This window comes from Molossus molossus, unplaced genomic scaffold (genome assembly GCF_014108415.1).
Source record: "Molossus molossus isolate mMolMol1 unplaced genomic scaffold, mMolMol1.p scaffold_m16_p_18, whole genome shotgun sequence".
NCBI lineage: Eukaryota > Metazoa > Chordata > Mammalia > Chiroptera > Molossidae > Molossus > Molossus molossus.
This window is the reverse complement of record NW_023425353.1, coordinates 948,598-971,673: the sequence shown is the minus strand read 5'-3', so window position 1 is coordinate 971,673 and position 23,076 is coordinate 948,598.

The window sequence follows — 23,076 nt, the reverse complement described above, 5'->3', positions numbered from 1 at the left end:
ATGGGCTATGGTTAATATCACAAAATCCCACCCTACCCAGCCAGAGGTGGACAATTCTGTTTGAGACCCTCTGAGCTGCCCTGCAGCAACTCTGCAGTTCCCCGACCCGCACGCCCATCACTACCACCATCATCGCCATCTACAGGGCAGACTTCTCTGCCACTACAACCACTACAACAGCACACAGAATTTATTTTCCAGCCACATCCATTCATTGGATCCTTTTCATGACCTTTGAAAAGAAAAAAAACAGATTCGGTTCTGGGTCACCATCCTTTTTTTTATTAACAAAAATTTTTGCATCCTTATAAAGTTGTTCATAATTATTGACACAGGAGTTTTCCACTCTCCAGAGGGAGGTGTGCAGATTAGAATGAGATTCTGACATGCATATTTCTCAGCTTCATGTCTCCCATGTAGACATATTGCTCCCATAATGAAATACGCTGAAATTCTTTTTTTCTTTTCTTGCACCGCGGAAAACTTCAAACATATACAAAAGTGAATGTAGCCCTGGCTGGTTTGGCTCAGTGGCTAGAGCATTGGCCCACAGACCAATGAGTCGTGGGTTTGATTCCAGTCACGGGCAACCTCGGTTGCGGTTTGTCCCTGGCCCTGCTTGGGTCATGCAGGAGGCAACCAGTCGATGTGGCTCTATCACATCGATGTTCCTCTCTGTCTCTCTCTCTCTCCCTCCCTCCCACTTTATCTAATGATGAATAGAAAAATATCCTCAGGTGAGGAATTTTAAAAAAGTGAATGTACCAGGAGCAGAAAAGTCATGCATGTATCCTCAATCAGTTTGGCTTTGTCCATCCCTATCTATATATAGGGCATCCCCCCAAAATCTGTACACAACTTTGAATAATTACAAAGCCAGTGTTTATTAAAATACATTTCATTTTTAAAATGTAATAGAATCTATAGACCCCCTGTGTACATTTTTGGGGACACATTTTTGAAGCAAATCTTAGAAATCATAATTTCACCTGTAAATATCAGTGTGTGTTTCTAAAGCCTTGGAATGCTCTTTCAAAACACAAAACTATGACCACACTTAGAAAACCAAGGATGAGTCTTTACTATCATAAAAAACCTGTCTGTGTCCAACATTTTTAGCAGAATCCAATGTGACGCATCAGGGTTCGGGTCTGTTTGCTGGTGGAAGTGGGGTCCTTGCTGTGTCATGACAAAAGCAGCTTTGGGAACCCACAAGGGAGGATGCAGTATAGTAGTAAGATTTATTTGGGTGCTGGATGTAAAATCAAAAGGGTGTCCCTCCTAGGTTCCCAGTGCCCCACCTCTGTCCGTCCTGCCATGGAAACCAGGGCCAGCAACGGGGCCGGAGCCCAGACATCCTGCGCCCTGTTCAAGCTCGGTCCAGGCCAGCACAGACAGCTTCCCTGTGCTCCCCGCTGCAGCCCCTGCTGTGCCTGCGTCCAGCCCGCCTGGGGCCTGAGTTCGGAGTCCACTCCGCCGGGGAGGCCACATGGCTATGTAGAGAGAGCGGCCCAGTGGGGAGAGTCACTGAGTGGATGAGAGAGAGAGAGAGAAAGAGAGAGAGAGAGAGAGAGAGAGAGAGAGAGAGGAGAGAGAGCTTCTTGTTAAGCTGGGTTTATATTATCTTGGGCTTGGGAAGAACCAGGAGCTTTTATGAAATAACCAACCAACTTTCCAAGCTTTCATGGGTTTCTGATTGGTCCATCCCTAGCCAATGATCCCTTTCCCAGGTGAGACTGACAGGCCTCTATGGTCTAGCCCCGCCCCCTGCCCCTGTGAAGACACCCCTGTACAGGGGGGAAGGGAGGGATGTTCATCTTGGAGGGGCAATGCTGGGATCGCCCCGACTGCAGGGGTGAGGAACGTTTTTTCTGCCAAGGGCTATTTAGAGATGTATAACACCCTTCACGGGCCATACAAAATCGTCAACTTAAAAATTAGCCTGCTCTATTTGGTCAGGCTGATTTGGTGAGGCGGGTGACGTGAGCTGGTACTGGTTTCTCAGGCCTCATATGGCCCGCGGGCCAGACATTCCCACCCCTGCAGGAGTGTGTGTGAAGCTATAGCTTCCTGGTGAAATAAACAGTTGATTATATTTAATGATGTCTGACTCCCTCTGCTCCCTTCCCTTATTCATATCTACGCTAACATTCGCACCTGGCAAATTGTTTTAGGAAATCGCCTTAGGCTATCCAAAAGAGTCATTCCACCCCTGTTTCCTTCATAGACAGGAATGTTATACCAAACCCACGCCGGTTTTGCTAAGGTCTCCAAAAAGGCAATCATGTGTCAAATAACCATGGAGACGCAGTGACAGGAGGAACTGAATCCTTCCTCCCTTAGAGGAGCAAGAAGAAGCTGGAGGTGGAGGGAGGGCGGGGGCAGAGAGCACCAGCTGCTCCCTGGCTGTCAGAGCCCATTGGCCGGCTCCTACCAGGCTGGGCTGACTGCCCACTGCCCCGACTGCAACCACCAGACGTTCCTCGTTAGTTTCGTCTAATGGTTTAGCAAACAGTTTGAGCTGACTTCAGCAGAGAATTCATCTAAGGTATTTTATTATTATTATTTCATCTGGTTCCAAGCTAGTCATTTGCACGATCTTGTGATATCACTACCCTCAGGGCAGTTCCCAGCCTGACCCCTTGAAGTGACTGCAGTGTCAGGTTGGAAGCTGTGAGGCCTCCCTTCAGACACCTCACTCGCATGCCCGCAGCCGCGGGTGAAGCGCTGCCCACGCTCTCATTTACTTGTGAATATGGTGAGCAACATACGCTGAGGAACAAAACAGATCCAGAGACAGGGAAGTAGGGATCAGACTGAAAAACTTCAGAGGGAAGGGGGTGGGGGCAGGAAGAGGTAAGGCAAAGAACTTATATGCTTATATGCACAACCATTGGACACAGACAGCAATGCTGGAAAGAGGAAGGGGGAGGGAACGGAGGAGGGTGTCAATGGGGAAAAAAGGAGAAACATCTGTAACAAAAATAAATTTTTTAAAAAAGAATGAAGTGATACTATATTTACTTTTTAAAAATATGTGCACAGAACCATTCCCATAGCAGATGCTCTGGGGCTGGGCCCCTGCTCCTCGGCAAACTTCTCCTGTGTCTTGCTGTCCCAGGTCAGTCCAACAGCCAGGGAGCACGTGTTGGTGGCCAAAGCCCGAGGGTGGGATGACAGGGTGTTCTGCAGTGCTCCCCAGAGTCCCACATAGGCTCAAGCTCCAGGGTAACGTGTTCATTAACGTGCCCTCACCCATCACCCCTCTATCCCGGCATCACCTCTCATTATAGGGTGACTGACCCATGGGAACCCCCAGTTCCACACAAACCAGGACAGTGGTCACCTTACCTCCCAAATAAACCACTATTACCCAAATCCTCGTCTCGGGGTTGGCTTCTGGGGCACCCAAGGCAACCCACACGCAGAGCAGAGTCTGGGCTGAGACATCACCTCGATTGCATTGCTCGTGGCCAGAGACCCTGGAGCTGGCGGGGGGCAGCGCTGGCCTCCGAGGGTGTCTGGGAGTGAACGAGGTACCCACCAAATCTGCAATCGATGTTTGTGCAAAGACCACACATCATTTGTCTTTCTTTTTTTTTAAGTACATAATTTTTTAACAATTAGCAAATATTTGTTTTACAATTTTAAATGGATCATTTTTATTTAGATTTTTTAAAATGAAGGAAATAAACCACGTGTTAACATTTTTTTTATGGTGATTTAGGGCAATGGTTCTCAAGTTTTTTAAGTCTCCAGATATTTTCTGACGGGTTCCTACATGACTCCTCCGGCAACTAAAACCGAGTTCTGGCCCGAGCCCTGTCCACCAGCGCCCTCAGCCCCCAAGGTCTTCTGCGCCTCAGTAACCACCGGGCACTTCCTGGGGACCCTGAGGCTGCTGTCCATCCAAAGGAATCACTGCCCTAGAGGACTGTTTAACGGCATGACAAAATAGTGTGAACTTTTTACTTTAAAACACGTTATTGCAGGGAAAAAGCAGGTTTAGAACCAAGAGCAGCACACTGCGACCTGAGGCTGTGGAGAAGGGTGACACGTGTCTGCTTGCACACACAGGGACAGGACGAGGAGTGTGTTTCAAGCCCATGTGCCTTAGTCACAACTCAGAGGAAAGTCTTCTCATATCCAATCTGTAGATGATGAAGCAGATCGGGGGACGTTAAGAGACTTGCCCAAGATCACTTAGAAAGAAAAGAGGCAGCATTTGGATTTCGGTCTGAGGCCCAAACACGCCCTCATCCATTCAGCCAGGCCATTTCCGGAAAGTTCATTGTTTTCCTAGAACAACAGTGTCAGAATTCTCCACTCAGCCCCTCATCCGCTATGCTCGGCCTCCTCCTGCTCGCTCACACACCGTCTACGTCTGACCTGCATCTAAAATGCCGAATCCCGCCCAAGACATTCTGTTGCAGCTGTCTTCTCCCCACTGGCGGACTTCTTGTCATGACGCGTCTTCCCTTAGCTATGGAAACCAGCTACTACTCGATTCCACTGTAACTCTGTTATTTGAAAGCAATTGCGCAAACTCCTCTAAGCAATTTGGTTATTCGAAGTATAAGGTGCTTGACGGTGGCTTCCTCTTCCTCCTCTAGTAGATCCATGGTGGCTACAGATTTCCACCCTGACCTCCTGCGATGACACAGAGAGTCCACCTCAGAGCCACCCACAAGGACATGGTTACTGGAGAACTGGCACAGACACCCCTCAGCCGCTCCGTGCGCCCAAGGCCCCGTGGTCTGTCCTTCAAACACCCCGACAGCTGCTTACTTACAAGTCCCGGGCAGGCGCCCCAGCGGCCACACTGAGAGGGCGGCGGGCCAGGGGACCCCGTGCTGCCCGGTGCGCGCTGGGGACCGAGCGCCTGCCTTTCCAGGACAGTGAGCAGCAGGTCTGACTTGACTCACTGCGAAGTTGGAACAGACAACGCGCCATGGAACGTCTCTCCTCATCCACCTTGTGGAATGGCAGATTCCCGTCCGTGGTCCGTGAGAAGCCCCGTTAGAACTCCGCCGTGCGAAGGCCCCGCGGTGCTCGGACAGGGACCGGAGCAGTGGGACGGCGTGCCCCGGGGCTAGCGGGCCGCCCTGCAGGGCAGACGGAGGGCCCGCGCGGAGCGTCTGCGCTTCGGTTTGGAAGTGACTTGCAGGCAGCGCCTCAGCCGAACAGCGACACTTAACTGCGAGCCGGACCCTGTGCCAGGGGCTGTGCTAGCGTTTGACCAGAAAGAAAGCCGCCCTCACTGAGTTCCCAGCAGGCGGCCCCAGGAGACCAGGAGGGCTACTTGAAAGCCGTAAATCTTCTCTCCAGGAGACCGGCTGCCCTGAGTTCCCCGGCCTCCTGGGAATTCCCCAGTCATCATCAACAATCACTTTTCACTCTTGGCTCAGAACTCTGAACAATAAATGCACCCTGATTCCCCAGAAGGTATCCCGCAGCATGACTTCTGAGCAGAGTTGGTTCTGAAGCTGGCTTGGGAACTCCTCCGGGGGACAGCTGTGTTCTACCCAAAGCCTGCGGGCAGCTGGCACGGGGTGCTCCTGAGGCCGAAGGGGCCAGAGTCTGCTCTGGGTCTCTTTCAACAGGTCAACTGTCCCGAGGAGCCGGGTACAGAAGCTCCAGAGCAGGGCCGCGGACCACAGCCAAGGGTGCCCTCCCCTCCTGCCTGAAAGGGGCGGGGACCCAGCACCAGGACCATAACTGCAGAGCTGTAAGGGACAGGGCAATAGGTCAGGTGAGACAGGACCCAAACCTGCACACATTATGAAGGGGGACTTGAAAGAATTTGTCAGTGGATCAAAAAAAAGAGGACTCAAGCCCTGGCTGGTTTGACTCAGTGGTTAGAGCGTTGGCCCACAGACCAAAGAGTCGTGGGTTCGATTCCGGTCAAAGGCAGTAAATCGGTTGCAGTTCGTCCCCAGCCCCGGTTTGGGTCATGTGGGTGGCAACCAGTCAAAGTGTCGCTCTCACGTTGATGTTTCTCTTTCTCCCTCCCTCCCTCCCCCCCACTTTATCTGAACATAAATGGAAAAATATCCTTGGGCGAGGATTGAAAGAGAAGAGAGAGAAGAGTCAAGGCCGAGCAGATGGAGAAGCCGAGGAGCATGTTCGGGGAAGAGCTGGACATACTGGGCTCCAGACGACTACTCGGTGCCCCAGGTTTGCTCGTTTTCCATTGCTGTGCAACAAAGCAGCGTCAGAGCTGCGGTGCGGGTGCTCGCTGGCCCGAGGTCTTGTCTGAGGCCCTCCGGAAGGGCCCACTGGCGGACTCCTGTGAGTTTCTGGGAGAATGCAGTTCCTTGCACTTTAGGCTCGAGGTCCCTGTTCCCTGGCAGTCAGCTGAGGGCACTCCTGGCTTCCAGAAGCTGCCCGCATCCCCACCCCGGGCTCCCTCCATCCTCCAGCCAGAACAGGGGCCACACTCTCCTGCTGCCGACCTCGCACTTGCTCTTGTGCCACAGCCACCCAGCTCGCCCTCAGCCGCCTCCACGGGGCAGCCTCCAGCTGTGTCACAGCACCAGCGAGTCCCAGCAGCAATCCCGCCACGTTCTCAGTCCCAGGAATTCTGTGAGTGCACACAGCAGGGGTGCAAACCCGTGGGGCTTTCTAAGAATTCTGCCCCCAGTGGCAATGAGGAAGAGACAGTCTTCTTCAGAAACGTCCAGGGCTGAAGGATGGAGCAGGAGCTGGGAGCCCATCTGGATCTTTCTAACCTCTGGAACCTGAAGCATGCAGGAAGGAAGGCCAGGCCTTTGAATCTGCCCCCCAGAGCCCGCTTCCTGGGCCCCACAGAGCCTGCCTGCCAGCCCCCGCCCCCAGGCCCTGAGGCCTCTTGGCTGCAGTCCCCATACTTGGCAGGTGAGTCAACATTTGGCTTCTCTCCTGGGCTTTCCTGGAAAGGGCTCTGTTCCAAGTTGGCAGCTGTGCTGGCTGGGAAGGAGGAAAGATAAAAGCCAGCTTCTGGGGGCCTGGCAAGGCTGGGCACCAGGGCCTCTCCCCGTCAGCTACTGAAAATGACAGGAGGAAAAGTTTGCTGTCACGCCAGGTAAAGCAGGGTGGTAACACTCTCAGGCAATGGAGTCAGAGGGTGACAGCCTCTCGGCTTCCCCATTCACAACGTGGGGTGGTCCTTGGCAGGGGTCTGTGATACACGCATGGTATCCCCAAACCACTGAGCATATAGGCATATAGAAAGTACCAGTAATGCTGCACAGTGAGCATGACTTTTTTAATTAAAAACATGTTTATTGATTTTTAGAGAGAGAGGAAGGAAAAGAGCGAGAGAGAAACACTGATGAGAAGAGAAACACTGACTGGCTGCCTCCTGCACTCCCCCTATCAGGGATCAAACCCACAACCTGACTGGGAATCAAACCGGCACAGGACAACACCCAACCAACAGAGCCACACTGACCAGGGCACAGTGAATGCTATGAACTAGGGGAAATGGAAGACAGAGGTTTTTCGACCAGAAGGGATTAAAAAGGAGGAAGGGATCCGGTAAAAAGGTCAAGGAGCTGGCTAACCCCTGTTATGAAAATCTCTCATGGTACTGGAATGCAAGTTGGTTGTTTGTATAAAGATTTACAAACACACAAAGGACAAATGCTAAACCCAAAGCATGATAGATTTTTATTGGGTCACATAGTGAATCTGGATATGATGTTCCCGAGACTCCTGGGTAGCCAGATAGGGTTTCTACTATCTACAGAAATTCAGGAAAGAAAAGAGGGACAAGCGAGGGGCAGACTATTGTGTTGGAATGTTGCCATGTTTGGGTGCAAGAAAAAGAAATCCACTCAAGCAAGTGGAAGGGGGTGACATCTGGGCATTAATGATGGGTTTACCGTACTCCTATACTCACCAAATCTCTCCCATTCATCCTGAAGACCAATTTCCCACCTCCAACCTCAATCTAACTCAGCAAGAATCGAATTAGGCCAGCCGGTGTGGCTCAGTGGCTGAGTGTGTCGACCCATGGACCAAGAGGTCACTGGTTTGATTCCTGGTTAGGGCACATGACCAGATTGTGGGCCCAATCCCCAGGGGAGGGCACGCAGGAGGCTGCCAGTCGATGTTCTCTCTCATCGATGTTTCTATCTCTCTCTCAAATCAATAAAGAAAAAAAATTGAATTGGTTACTCCCTGGGAAACAAAGAAGAGACCATGTATACTCAGGGCAACACAGTGGAAGAATGAAGATCAGTTTCCACCAGCTTTGCACCAAATAGCTGAGAGTTCCTTGAATTGACACCAAAGCATCTCGCTTCCCTGGCAAGGACAACCAAACCCCATCAATCTTTCAGGTTGCAGTTGTGAACCCTGAGCAGGAAGAACCCACCTACTAGAAAGGGTTCTTGGTGGCTAACTGGGCTCAATTTTTTAAAAAGATCACCTAGCAACCATTTCTACAGCAGAGCCTCTCTTGCAGACTGCACTTCATGGAGAAGCCCAGCACTGACTGCCTGCCTACTCTCTGTTCCCACCCTCTGAACCAGCCCTTATAAAGGAGTTCCTGGAATCCTCTTTCAACTAATAGGACTGAGTTTTTTTTCCATCCAATTAGAGCTGTACAGCTTGGTCCAATCAGATTGGCTCTATTCTGACCAATCAGGAAAGTGCCTTTTGGACCAACCAAACTGCAAAGATTTGGAGTCCTCATTTGCATGAGGGCAGACCAATCAGGGACCAGGGGCAGGGACTTCTGTCCATAGAAGGCAGCTCCCACTGCCTCCCGGAGCCCACTCTCCACAGCAGAGTGAAGAGTGCATTTTCCTATTAGAGCAGAGCAGAGCAGACCAGACCGTTGCAGGAAGGTCCAGCAGAGCTGCTCAGCTGCAGAGGGCCTCCCAGCAATGTGGTTCCCACAGCAGGCTGCATGGGGTGAGCTGTTCCCCAGCCGTGCTGTTTCCACAGCCATGCTCTATCACTGCTGAGCTGATTGCACTGAATAAAGTTCCCTTCTTTACTGAGCCTGAACTGGGGATTCCTGTTGGCATTGAATGGGCGCTGACCATTGGTTGAGGCCACTGGTTGACACAGTGACGTGTCCCATGGATAATATCCTTCCTGCATTCAATGACCAGGACAAAAGCCTCCAGGCCAGAGAGGCCCACAGAGGACACTGGACCCGCTGAGAGCAGATGGTGACAAAAATGCGGTGGATAAGCTGAGATTAGTTTGGAATCCCCCTTGAGTGGGGACCTTGAACATGCAATAGGCAATCCCACAAAAACCCAACAAAAGGAAATCAAGGAAGTCAGGCCCTACCATTGCTTGATTGTCAGGTCATTCCTCTCTCCCCTCTACAGACTGGTGTGCTCTCTCTGCCTTTGTAAGAAAGAATGCCTGGCATTTGATTAAGTGATCCAACCTAGCTGTGTGTGCCTCGGTTCCAGGACCGAGCACTGCCTGGGGCTGTGTGCCTCTGAGTTTGCCATTTCAAAGGCAGAAGCTGGTTGGCTCATAGATTGAGCCCACTGATTGATACCTAGGCCAGGCATTTACTTCTGATCCAGTTAATGATGAGGGGTGGGCCATGTAGTCACACAGCACACGCATGGCTGCTCAGACCTACCTCCATCTTCCAGTGTGGTTGTGGACAACTCGATTCTCAGAGGAGAGGCAAGGCTTGGCCAGCACCCAAAATGTGTCCACCACAAACCACCCCAAACCAATTCAGAGTTCACAAGTTTCTTTCCGACATATCATTACAGAGTTCTGGCTGTCTAACCTGTTCCAGAACATTCTCTGATGGACCAGGAGGGAATTGTTACATCTTTGTATTCTCTGTCTCTTCCAGAATCTAATTGTCAGTGTTATTTCTAAACTAGCTATTACAGAAGTCCTATTTTGCAAAACAAAGTCTCTTGTGGTTAGTTAAATAATTATCCTTCATTTATCTTTTCAACAAGTCTCAGTTTTCATAGAGTGGGCTTGTTTAATGTGGGGTGCACCCATATGGATATTTCTGGGGCAACAGTGTGTCACAGAACAAGCCAATTAATTACAGGAGAGTTAATTTCCTTGTCCAGGTTGCTAATAAAGCCAAGTGCCACTTGCTGAGTCTTCAACTCTTCATGAACTCAAATCCCAGTTGGAACTTTCTACTAGGGTTGGGAGTTCTCATTTTCCTTAATTCACCAGATAGAATCAGAGCAACACTAAGGGCGGTAAATACTCTGTCAGGGCATGAAAAATAACCACAATAAGGCACTCACATTAGCGAGGAGATTCATTCATCACAGTTTGTTTACTGTCTCAACAACCCAGCAGATTTGGTGTTGCAGTCTCTGGGGAAGCAAATGGATTAAGGAAATCAGATTTCGGTGGGAAGAATGTGTGCTGTGCAGTCATGGGGCCTCATTTCGAGTCCTGGCCAAGGCCCTGCCTTCTCTAATGGGACAAACCTGCTGGTCAGTACCCGTGCCCTAACCCTAGTTAGAGTTTGAATGTCTGCTTCTCTGGCCCTCAGCATTTCTCCCGAATGGAGACTAACAACACCCACCCACAGGGTGACTGTGCGGACTGCAGACCACCCACGCGCAAGTGCCGAATCCAGTAAGTCCTTGCTGTGTCTGCTTCTTTCACACTGTCGCTGGTTTTTTCAAGGTTTCTGGAATGAATGTTATGACTGGCAAAAGGGACAAAACAAGACCTAATGAGGAAAGGCAAAGTTTCTTCATTCTAAAAACAAAAACAAAAACTCTCAGGTAGGTCCTGCTTAAGGCTTGAATCCTAGCCTCTTTCCCAGACCCTTCTTTCATTATGGCAGAGGCTTCTGATTATCCCTAACATCAGCCTTCCTTAGTTCTATAATAATAGAATTCTCACACACAAATCAAGTTTAAACTGAACATGTGGTCAATTAGGGAGAGAGGCTACAATTCCCAGCATCCCTTGCAGCTGACAAGACTATGTGACTACATTTTCACCAATAGATGTGAGAGGAAGGACAACTGTGCAATTATTGGGACTCATTGGGCTTCTCTTTCCCCTGTCATGCTAACTGGAATGTAGACAAGAAGCTGGTGAGCCTGTCATGACCACATGGATGAAGACAACACACTGAGCAACAAGAGAGAAGGAACCTGGGTCCCTGGACAACTTTATGCAGCAGAGCTGTCCTGGACCATCCACTTACCTCCATGCTGTTACATGAGAAAGAAACATACTTTTCTCTGGTTACCAACATTATACTTGGGCAGGGGGGTCTCTTTATCACATCAATTCATTCTACTCCCTAACAAATACATCCACCCTCCCTTATCCAATTTTGTCTTTGGAGCTGGCCTTGAGCAAGAATGGTCTGGAGCCAAGACTGCCTTTAGGACAGCTCAGATTTCGTAATCTGGCTGTTTGGAAACCGATCCGACCCCAGACATGCTTTGTTTTGGCTCCTCTAGTGTATTTTTAAAATTTTGGATTTGTCATCGACATTTTCAATTTGAGAAATTGCCCCTAAAAATCTAGACGTCCAGATTCTTTTGAGATGTCCCTTGGTCTGGCAGCCCTGGGCCCACACTGCTGACTGGCAAAGTCCAGCTGTAAGCCGCTCTTGCTCAGCACAGTCAATGCTTGAAGATGCCCTCGGCCCGGGGCCTTGCCATTTGGGAGTGCAGTGGCCTGACTTCTTACCCCAGAGCCTGTTCCTTTGCCTGAGGCTCTCTCACCCCCTCTGGATCCTGGTCAGCCAGCGGAGCCAGGGCACTGAAGCCACCAACACAGTGGATGGAAGCTGATGTGTTAGCCCCAGCCCCCCACTCTCAGGCTGGATGGCTGAGGGCACCGCTCACACTCACTCCCAGAGCTGGAGTCGCAGCTGCTCACAATGGCGACTCACTGCTCAGTGTAGTCTTTGTCACTGACTGGCTGCCTCCCTCCGTCCTGGGTTCCAGTTCACCTTCCAGACAGCGCTCCTTGCACAGACCTTACCCTCAGAGCCTGCTTCCGGGGCAGCCGGCATCACGGCCCTGGTTCCCACTTGACAACAGTCTGTATCACCATGCCCAGTGGCATGTCTCTCCTTAGCACAGTATTTATTTGTTTTTGTTTTTGTTTTTTTATCCTTACCCAAGGACGCTTTTGCATTCATCTTCAGAGAGAGCAAGAAGAAGAGAGGGAGGAAGAGAGAGAGAAATGTCAATGTGAGAGAGACACATCAACTGGCTGCCACCCGCACGACCCAACCAGGGCTAGGGACAAACTGCAACTGAGGTATGTGCCCTTGACAGGAACCGAACCCGGGACTCTCTGGTGTGCGGGCCAACGCTCTAACCACTAAGCAAAACCGGCCAGGGCATATTTGTATCTGATCTTCTTTAACAGAGAAAAATTGTTCCAGAAGATGATGTGTTTAGAAAAAAATAGGAGAGCCCTGGCCGGTTTGGTTCAGCGGTTAGAGCGTCGGCCTGCGGTTCTGAGAGACCCGGGTTCGGTTTCCGCTAAGGGCGCGAACCTCGGTTGCAGTTTGTCCCCAGCCCTGGTCGGTTGTGCGGGTGGCAGCCACTCGATGTGTTCCTTTCACAAGGATGGTTCTCTCTCTCTCTCTCTTCCTCTCTCTCCCTCCCACTCTACCTGAACAAAAAATGGAAAAATGTCCTCGGGTGAGGAAAAAAAAGAAAAAAGAATAAAATAGGAGAGAATATGTCTTCGTGGAAGTCGAGAATATTCCGGCACGTGTAACATGCAGACAGGAGCCTGCTCATCTCACTGCACTACCTGCCGGACCCTCAGACGTTCTTGTCCTGACCCCTGGTCCACAGCACCGCAGACTCCTGCTGAAATCCTGGAGTCCTTTACCCCCGACTTTGACTGACTGAGATGAGCTAGGCAGCCATCTGGGGGCACACGGAGGGAAGAAAACGGAAGATGTACATGTTTCAAAAGAAGGAAGGACCATAGAACATCTTGGCATTTGGGTCAGACAAGGGAGCTCAAGGGGGCACCTGGGTGAGGGAGGCAGGGCCTTTTCCTAATCTGTGACACCCCCTTCACCCACAATGTCCACCCCCCCCCCCAGTTTTGCTCTCTTCACACAGACACCCCTTCTGGTGGGTATCTCCTGACCTCGCAGGAATTCCTGCAGCTCGGACGCTGTACCTATTCTACCGGCTACCCCCGTGCTGGGCAGAGGACTTCCGGTAGCGGGTGCCCAGGAAACGTTTGTCTTGCATTTCTGTGGGCCAGCTTGACCCCAGAGTGGGCACTCAGAATGCCGTGGAAGCCAGGGGGCGCTGTGGTTCCGTGTTCATTCTCCACCGGGGAGCTTAGAGGGTTTGAGCTGTAGGCTGCGCCCACGGCGGGCACGGGCTGGCCCCACGCCATCCAAACCACAAAACACGGGCTTCTGGGAAAACCAGCCGTCTCTTCCCTGGGTTACAGCCACCTGGTGTACGAGTGTGGGCTCTGGAGTCAGACTGCCCAGGCGGCAACACCAGTTTGCCTGCTTACTAGCCGTGTGACCTTGGGCAAGTCACTTAACCGCATAAAAGGTGGGAGTTAAATAAAGGAAAACAAAGGCGTGTGCAAGGCTTCCTCCATGCCTGCACAGAGGAAATGCTTAAAATAGGTTAGCTATTATTGGCTCAGATTGGGGATGACAGGATCCCGATTTACAAGAAAGCCAGATACTAAGGTGGACTTGATGCCTACATTTTGACAGAAATGACAACTTTCTCTTAGAGATTAGCAAATACAAAAAAATAAATCTTTTCCCTATCCGAAATAAAAATCTCTTTCCCGAGGGGAGCCACAGTACATCCAGGCATATCGAGAAACACCCAAGTTGGTCCTTCCCTGCTCCCTCCCTCCTGCCCACCACCCTGAACATGCAGTGGGCTGAGCAGGGTGTGCCTTCTGGAGGAGCAAGTGTCTCTCCTTCGAGTCTTGGGAGGAGCTTCAGGAGAGGAGCTAGCGAGGGGGTGGGCATCTCATCTCCTGGCTAGACTCTCATTAACAACAGGGATTTCAAACCTGTTCTGGAAGGACCAGGAGAGGCCTGGAAACAGAGGCAGGAAAGGGTGCTGTCAACCTCATCACTGAAAGGGTGAGCCATGGAAATGCCCTCGGGTAAAGGACCCCGTTGGCTTGAGTCGTCCAGGCCAGAAGAGCCCAGGAGCCAGTGTCCAGGGAGAGGTTTCTACCAAGGAAGATGGAGGAGGCCAAGCGGGTGGGTCTTCCATGTCGGAGGCCTGTGCACTGAGTAAACCCCTCCCCCTCTCCACCCACACACACCAGAACCCACTTCAAAAACCTCACAAATGGACCCACTTGCAAGTCAGCATTTGGAACCCCACACACAGAGGGGGCGCGGCATGACCCAGTGTGAACTGAGTGGAGACTCCCCAAACTTCTGTTGAATAAAATCAAATGTGTTCTTTCTCTGCAGGCCCTTCTCCTTCTGCCAGCAGAAAGGGCTCCTGGAAATCGCAGGGGACACATGTCACATTGTCTCCTACAGGAAGTCGTCCCAGGACTGTGCCACGCGCCAGGGTGCTGCCTGGCACCGCCTAAGAGAGGATGGAAGAAGGACGGGGGAGGAGAGATGCTTAAGCAAACCGAGCTCCTTCCTCACTGCAAACCTTCAGGCTGAGTCAAACTTGAGCAGGGTGGAGGGAGGAGATGAGACTAGAATTTTAAACAAAACCTTTTTCTATCCAAAGTGAAGAACAGACCTCTCTGGGGACCATCCAGAGTGTCACCAAGGGACAAGAAAAGGAGACAGACCAGCTGGAGAAAAGTCGTCCAGTTCATGTTTATGTTTCATCATCTTCAGACTTGTCAACACCTGAAGTCGGTTTTGCAATCAGGAGAGCACCCAGATGCAGTCATGGGCCCCACAGCCATAGGCAGACACTTGCCTTCATGTTACCTGGGAAGAGCAACACCTTCCTCTCAAAAAATTGATCCCCAAAGATGGAAACACATTGTAACACTGGTGGTTGATGGTCCCTTTGGTACGGGAGACACCGCAGTTGCTCCGGCAGGGTGCCAGCCGGCTGGAGCTGCTCCAGAGGCAGCTCTTCCAGTCAGAGCGTCCACAGGAACGGGGACTGAGGAACTCACAGCCCAGGGGTCGTGGATGTGTAACTAGCACAGCACACGTCTGGGTGCACAAGTCACGGGAGCTCTGAAGGAGACTTCCACAGTCCTGGCTCCAGCCCGGGCTGTGCTTTCCAAAGCCAGGAGAGCCCAGGCCTGCAGACACAGGCAGACTGAGGAAAGTTAGTTCCCAGGGGTACGCTCCCACCTCGGGGGTGGCAGGCAGTGGATCGATGTTGCCCCCCACCCCCAGCAGGACAGGGCAAAGGCATACCCATGTCTGCATTCCCTACACAGCACCCTGTACGTGACCGGAAAAGAAGACACCATTCTCTGCTTTCCTCCCTTCTTCCTCACTCCTTCTTCCTGGGTTGCTTCCCAAATAAACGATTGCACCCAAGCCCTGACCTGCTTTTGGAGAAACCCTCACTGAGCCTGCGCTCCCTGCAGTTGAATGCCTCTGGCTTCATTAGGTCCTGCCGCACCTGCGTGACTTCAGGCCAAGGACGGGAAGCCCTGGGATGCAAGCGGAGGGTGACTGGAGAAGAGCCATGCAGCCAGGAAAAGCATTTGGAAATTACGAAGCTAAGCGGCTTACAAAGGCAGAAGCCTGGCTGGAAATGACTGCAAGAGCACAAGGTGGAAAAGGTGCTCCGGGCAGTCCGGAATCTTCAGCGACAAGAGAGGGCTTTGTGAAGGACAGGAAGCCGAGTGCGGTCCGGGACAGCTGGGCCCAGTGCAGGACTGGGAGGCGGGAGGAGTGGGTTGTGGTGCCCGAGTGGCCTATGGGGCCTGAAATACCTGTTCCGGCAGGACAGCTGGGCCCAGAGGGACGGTGGGCCAGAGTTTCTCGTGGCTGTAGGTTTGTCCCCAGCGTCAGCAGGCTGAAGGAGCATGGACAGGAGCGGAGTGTCCGGGAAGCCCCTGCAGAGAGCTGTGTCTACACTCACATCCGCGCCTGCGCTTCGCTCCCTGGAGGCGCACTGAGCGTTTCCTGAGGGCGCCGTCTGTGGAGCTGACCCTGCACGGCCCTCTGGGGAAGGGGCTTGGAGTGGATGTTTGCGGGAGGTACTCTTGGGAGATTCACTCACTCAACAAGTGCTCCTGGAGGCTGCTCTAGGCTGGTGGGAACCGGGACTGCCACAGTGGATGGCCAGAGGATGAGCCTGTCCCCCGAGCACGTCAGCCCCTAGGGGAAAACAAGCATTACGCTATATCAGCTACCACCCAATACATGGGGGCACTAGTCCAGACCCTGGCATGGACTACCTCAGTGAACCTTCACAACTCCCTGTGAGGTCCATGCTGCACGACTGACTTCAGAGAGGAGGAAACAGGCCCAAAAGGTTTAGTTAAATGGGCCGAGATGACAACATTGTAAGGTGTCAGAGCCATGACCCAAACCCATATGGTCCAGCTCCCAAGTCTGCACTCTGAACCACTACACTTTAGTGCCTTTTGCCTTTTGTATTAAAGGGCCTGACAAGTCCTGCAAGCAGGATCGGCTACATAATTTGTGGGACCCAAAGCAACATGAGAATGCATGGCCCTGGCTGGTAGTGGGGAAGCTGATCTCTTTGCATGGCTGCCCCAACCCACAGTGGGTGGGTGATCCCCAAAGGACTGGAAACTCTTTAGTACCTGGATCAGAGGTGGGTAAGAGGCCCCCACCAAGCTGTCTGCCAAATATATTGGGATACTGCTGGTCCACCATTGGGATTGCTGTTGTCTTTCCCTGCCCTGAGATACTGTGGGACACGCACTGAACTCTAGCCCTGCCCTCACCTGCATCCAGGCCCCTGCAGGGGGCAGAGTGACAGAAGAATGCTCCCCCACCCGATGCTAACTTGTCCCTGTCCTGAGCTCAGTGGTCTGGGCATCCTGGTGACGGGGTCTCCGGGAAGAGCAGGGAATGGGAGCTGGCAGGGCCTGAACCCCAGGAGGAGGGCAGGTGGCCCAGGGAGGTGGTGAGGGGGGCCCCAAGGACCCAGCCCAGAGAGGCGGTGAGGGGGGCCCCAAGGACCCAGCCCAGGGAGGCGGTGAGGGGGGCCCCAAGGACCCAGCCCAGGGAGGCGGTGAGGGGAATTACTGAGACATCAGGCCCGCAGCGTCTGCTCTATTGTTTTACCAAACTTTCTTCACAAAACACAACTTTGAAGATAAAATAATTAAGAATGTCAGGACAGCAACCACGGGCCATAAAACCCCAGGTGCAGGGTGCGTGCCCGAGAAGCTGGCCTGTGGTGAAGGCGGCGGGAAGGGGTTGGGTGCCATTGAAGTTTTCCACTCTCTCTTCTGCACAGAACCCCTTTGGCGGTTAACAGCCCATGGTGTCCATGGGTCACCCTTTTGTAAGTGCTACAGCAGCTCCTTCAAACCTAGTGATACTCTGTGAGTCAAAGAGGACCAGGGTTATCACCATTTTCCTCAGAGGAGGAAACCGAGGCACAGAGAGGAAAGTGTTTCATTTGAAATAGGATGGCAGGGTCAGCTCCCAAAGCCAGGCATGCAGCCTTCAGGCCCAGCACTCTGTCCCCTGCCTCCGGGTGGCCTGCCATCCCTGGTGCCACTGCAGAGTGGGTATATGCTGCCAACCAGACGTGCCAGGAAACGACAGGCCAGCAGGTCAGCAGAATTCATTTACTCATGTACTTCAGAAGCTCTGAGAAACTCTTTCAGGCACGAGTTGTTGGAGAGGGAGCTTTTGGTCCTCCAAGATGCCACGTTATCCTGAGCATCCAAAGGCCTCCTGGGGGAAGAGAGTCCCCATCAAGTTCAAAGAAACCGTAATGATACTTCATGACACCACCTGCCTCCCTCACAAGTGTGACAGCCCAGCCAGTGACCCCTGCCCTCTGACAGGCACATCTTCATGTGGCGCCCTCCACACCGAGTGCGGCTGACCTGAACCACAGTGGAATATTGCAGAAACGATGGTATAACTTTCAAGGTTAGGTCACAAAAGACATGCAGCTGCTGCCTTCCTCTCTCCGGGGTCCCTCACTCTGGGGGGCCAGCCGTCACGTGGTGAGGGCAGTAGAGCACCTTTCTGCAGAGATTCATGGACCAGGGCCCGGCCTCCTCCAGCAGCAGGTGATGCTCCACGTCGCACTGGGTCCCCCAGCCCACACGCTTTCAGATGGCAGCAGCCCGGGCCCATGTCTGGACTGTAGCCTCATGAGGGACCTTGAACTGGAACCACCCAGCAGCAAAGCTGTTCCCTGCCCCACATGAGATAATCAGTATCTGGTTGTTTTAAGGCACTAAATTTTGGGCTTGCTCATTATACAACAGAGAACTAATACACTTCCTACAAGAGATAATGGGGGATCAGCAGCTGTGCGGGGGCGGGGGGATCTGGTCGTCAAAATGAGATCTGCAAACACAAACCTCCGTCATGTCCTCTGTTCTCCCCCTGCCCTCACTGTCCCTTCAAGAGAGCCCCTGGGGACACTGGAGTCACAGGGCTGGAGGGAGGTGGAGAGGTGGAGAAGGGGAACTCGAGTGCGGAGGTTTCCACAGAGGACCACGGAGGTGGCGCAGGTGGCCACAACGACAACCACAAAGCAGAGGCGAGAAGCAGCACCATCCATAGTTACGTATGAATTGCTACCAAAATAATAGCCTTCGCTAGCAGTCACCAAGCACCCTGCGTGCTGAGCGCAACCTTAGTTCTAGGGCTTTACCCACGTTAATCCTCACAGTAACTCAGTGGCCTGGTGCACAGGTCAGAACACATCCATTGTGAAGGACAAAACGCACCTCAAATTGGCTGAAGCCAGAATGGATGGCATTTGTCACTTAATCAACTGAGAAGGGCAGAGGAGATCTGGGCTGCAGCACTGCTGCACGCTGGGTGCCCAATGAAGGCCTCTCCCTCCCTGTCTCTCTCCCTCTTGTTGCTTCCCTCTCTCTCTCTATCTGCCCCCTCAGTCTCTCTCTCCGTGCGTGTGTGTGTGTGTGTGTGTGTGTGTGTGTGTGTTTGTGGTGTGACGCGTGGCTGGGCCTGGTTCCAGTGCCAAGCAGTGAAGCCAGTCTCACTAGAACCACATGCCATGGTGATTTTCTAACTGAAAAGGGGGTGATGGGCAGAAAAAAACACCCCTTTTGTTACTATTGTTACCCTCATTTTACAGCTGAGGAAACAGGTTCAGTGCACCCTCCAACCTGCCCAGGTCTCTCAGCGGGTGAACAGCAAAGCCAAATCTCTGACCCCAGGCCCTAAGCTGTAAGCCATGCCCCTCCACCTCCCTGATTCCCACACAGGTGTCCAGGCCCTGCAACCAGGGTGCCTGTGACCTCGTCTGCCCCTTCGCCGCCCACCCCATTCTTCTGAGGCCAGAAAACACTCGCCCAGAGAACCTCCCATCCAGGCCCTGACTGTACCCACAGCCACAGGGACCACAGCCACCTCCACCCACGGGGAAACCCTTCGGTGCATCCCCTTGCTTTCGGAGTGAGGACCAAGACTCTTACTTCAGAACGCCTGGCCCCTCCCAACCTCTGGCTTTGTCTTTTCCACACTCTGTTCTAGCCACACTCTCCTTTCATCTATGCAGTGCCTTGCTTCCCTCATCCCAGGACCCTTGCACTTTCTGTTCTCTCTCTTGGAGCACTCATCCCTCCTCTCTCCACCAAGAGCATCATCCTTCACATCAGCTCAAGAAGCCACACACATCCACAGCTGGGGTTAGTTCCTCTGTTTCGACTCTCGTGGAAATTCAGAACTCTCGTGAGGCTCTGAGCACGCAGGGGTTTGTGCTGGGATCTGCCTCTTCAGCTGCTGAGCAATCAGAGCAGGGGTCTTTGTATGTCTACTCAGTACTTCTAACACTCAGCTCAGGGCCTGGCCCAGAACAGACCCTCACAGAACATTTCCTGAAAGGGAGACAGAAAGGAATGCAAGAAGGAGGAAGGGAAGGAGGAAGGAGGGAAGGAAGGAAGAAAGGAGGGAAGGAAGGAGGGAGGAAGGGAGGGAAGGAGGGAGGGAGGGAGGGAGGGAAGAAAGGAGGGAGAAAAGGAGGGAGGGAGGGAGGGAAGGAGGGAGGGAGGGAGGAAGGGAGGAAAGAAAGGAGGGAGGGAAGAAAGGAGGGAGGGAGGGAAGAAAGGAGGGAGAAAAGGGGAGGGAGGGAGGGAAGGAAGGAGGGAGGGAAGGAGGGAGGGAGGGAGGGAAGGCGGGAGGGAGGGAAGGAGGGAGGGAGGGAGGTGGAGGGAGGGAGGGAAGGAAGGAGGGAGGGTGGGAGGGTTGGAGGAAGGGAGGGAGGAGGGAGGGGAGAAAGGAGGAAAGGAGGGAGGGAGGGAAGGAAGGAGGGAGGGTGGGAGGGTTGGAGGAAGGGAGGGAGGAGGGAGGGGAGAAAGGAGGAAAGGAGGGAGGGAGGGAGGGAGGGAGGGAAGGAGGGAGGGAAGGAGAGAGGGAGGGAGGGAAGGAGGAAGGGAGGGAGGGGAGAAAGGAGGAAAGGAGGGAGGGAGGGAGGGAGAGAGGGAGGGAGGGAAGGAGGAAGGGAGGGAGGGGAGAAAGGAGGAAAGAAGGGAGGGAGGGAGGGAGAGAGGGAGGGAGGGGAGAAAGGAGGAAAGGAGGGAGGGAAGGAGGGAGGGAGGGAGAGAGGAGGGAGGGGAGAAAGGAGGAAAGGAGGGAGGGGTGGAGGGAAGGAGGGAGGGGAGAAAGGAGGAAAGGAGGGAGGGAGGGAAGGAGGAAGGGAGGGAGGAGGGAGGGGAGAAAGGAGGAAAGGAGGGAGGGAAGGAGGGAGGGAGGGAGAGAGGAGGGAGGGGAGAAAGGAGGAAAGGAGGGAGAGGGAGGGAAGGAAGGAGGGAGGGTGGAGGGAGGGAGAGGAGAAAGGAGGAAAGGAGGGAGGGGTGGAGGGAAGGAGGGAGGGGAGAAAGGAGGAAAGGAGGGAGGGAGGGAAGGAAGGAGGGAGGGTGGAGGGAGGGAGGGAAGGAAGGAAGGAGGGTGGAGGGAGGGAGGGAAGGAAGGAGGGAGGGTGGAGGGAGGGAGGGAAGGAAGGAGGGAGGGTGGAAGGAGGGAAGGAAGGAAGGAGGGAGGGTGGAGGGAGGGAGGGAAGGAAGGAGGGAGGGTGGGAGGGATGGAGGAAGGAATCAAGGGAGGGAGGGAGCAAGGAAAGGAAGGAGGGAGGGAGGAGGGAAGGAGGGCGGAAGGGAAGGTGGGAGGGAGGGAGGGTGGGAGGGAGGACAGGAAGAGAGTTTACATGACTCGAATTAAGGTCCCTTGGAGTAGATCACAAGTATTTCAAAGACGTTGAGTAAACTCTTAATCTAGGATGAACATGTCAATGAAACTGAACAAGCATTAGAGGATTCACTGGCTGGTCCTGGCTGCTTTTCAGTATAGTCCTTCTTCTCATCTCCTTGGAGGACAGGCTGGAAGTCCTGGGGGCGGGGGGTGAATTGGTGGAAAAGGGAAAGATATAAGGAAGGAAGGACAGAGGGAACACAGACAGGTAGCAGGGGAAACAAAGGGAGGGAAGGAGAAGGCAGGCGAGGCAAAGGGGAAAGGAGAGGGAGCCGCCCACGCGGACCTGCCAGCGCAGGGGGCAGCGCAGGGGGCAGCGCAGGGGGCAGCGCAGGGGGCAGCGCAGGGGGCAGCGCAGCACTCCCGCAAGCCCGCCGCGCCCAGGAGAGGTCTTGCGCAAGGTCCGTGCCAACCGTGCACCGTCCGCCTGGACCTGGACGGAATGTGACCCATGGAGCCGAGGACGGGAGGTAGGACACGTGCTGGGAGCAAAGGGAGGAAGGGAGCCCAGGCTGACCCGGGAGGGAGGCGGAAGGAGCGGACCTGTCACTTTGTCCCCGAGCGCTCATCACTCCGAAGGCTTCTGCAGCTGGCTCCCTCCCTGGTCGCGTGGACGGGAGGAAGGGATATTCACTCTGCTAACACAGCGGACTGTGGCCGCAGCCGGAGTCCCAGGAATTGTCCTTCATGCTGTGCGGAGACGGCTGAGGCTCATCCTGTGGCCGCGGTGGGCGGTGGGGCAGAGGGAGGGGCTGGCATCCCTGGGCTGTCAGCCTGTCCCTGGAAGCAGACACCGCTTGACACACCCAGCTCGGGTTCTGGGAACTTTATTGTTGAAAACACAGGAGCATGGCCTCTGGAGGTGAGAGGGCCCCCGCACAGCGTCCATGCACCTCTGGGAATGTCTTTGCAGAGGACAGGTTTGCAGAGATGTAGGAACACACGTGGAAACAATGAAAAGAATGACTGCAAAAAAGAGCAAAATTCTCGAGGCAGAAGCAAGTGCCGGTGGGCAGGACGTGCAGTGAAATGCCCCAGAGGAACGCAGGCGAACTTCCTCGCCAACCGGACCCTGGGCCCCAGGGTTGGTGGTTTTCCTGCTGAACCCACTACCTCAGCACTAGAACCACAGCCCTTTCTGGCAGGAATTTATTGACTCAGGTGACTGAAAAATCCAGGGATTACATGGCTCTGGGCACAGCCACGCCAGGAGTTGGAGCGTCACCAAGGCTGTTTCTCTGTCAGGGGAGATGCCTTCCTCTGCTGCTGTCCCACGTGGCCCTACTGAAGACGGCTCCTCTTCCCCAGGGTTCCAAGGAGTCTCGGGCCTGGGTCTCACTGGCTGGGCTTGGGACTTGTGCCACTCCTGGGACCAGGAGCAACATGTCAGTTCTATCAAAATAGGTGCTATCAGCCCAATGATGCTCCATGGCTGTTGTGCAGACAAGACACCAGCCTGGCCCCAGAGCTGTCTTCCCAGCCTGCCAACGAGGGCACCGCCCCCAGGAGCCACAGCCTACACACTGGTTACTTCCTGAGACAGAAAGTACTGGGTGGGAATGACCCCTCCCTGACTGGTCTTCTCTGGGCATTTACTTGGCAAATGGTGTCTCCAGAATTACCAGGTGGCACACAGACTGTACCAGAATGCCATTCACCCGCCCATCCGCCCACCCAGCACTCTCTCCTCCTCTGGATCCCTCACCCCTGCCTTCTTCCTGCATCGCTCAGGGAACCATGCTTGTGAAAGCTGCCAATGGCTTTCTGCT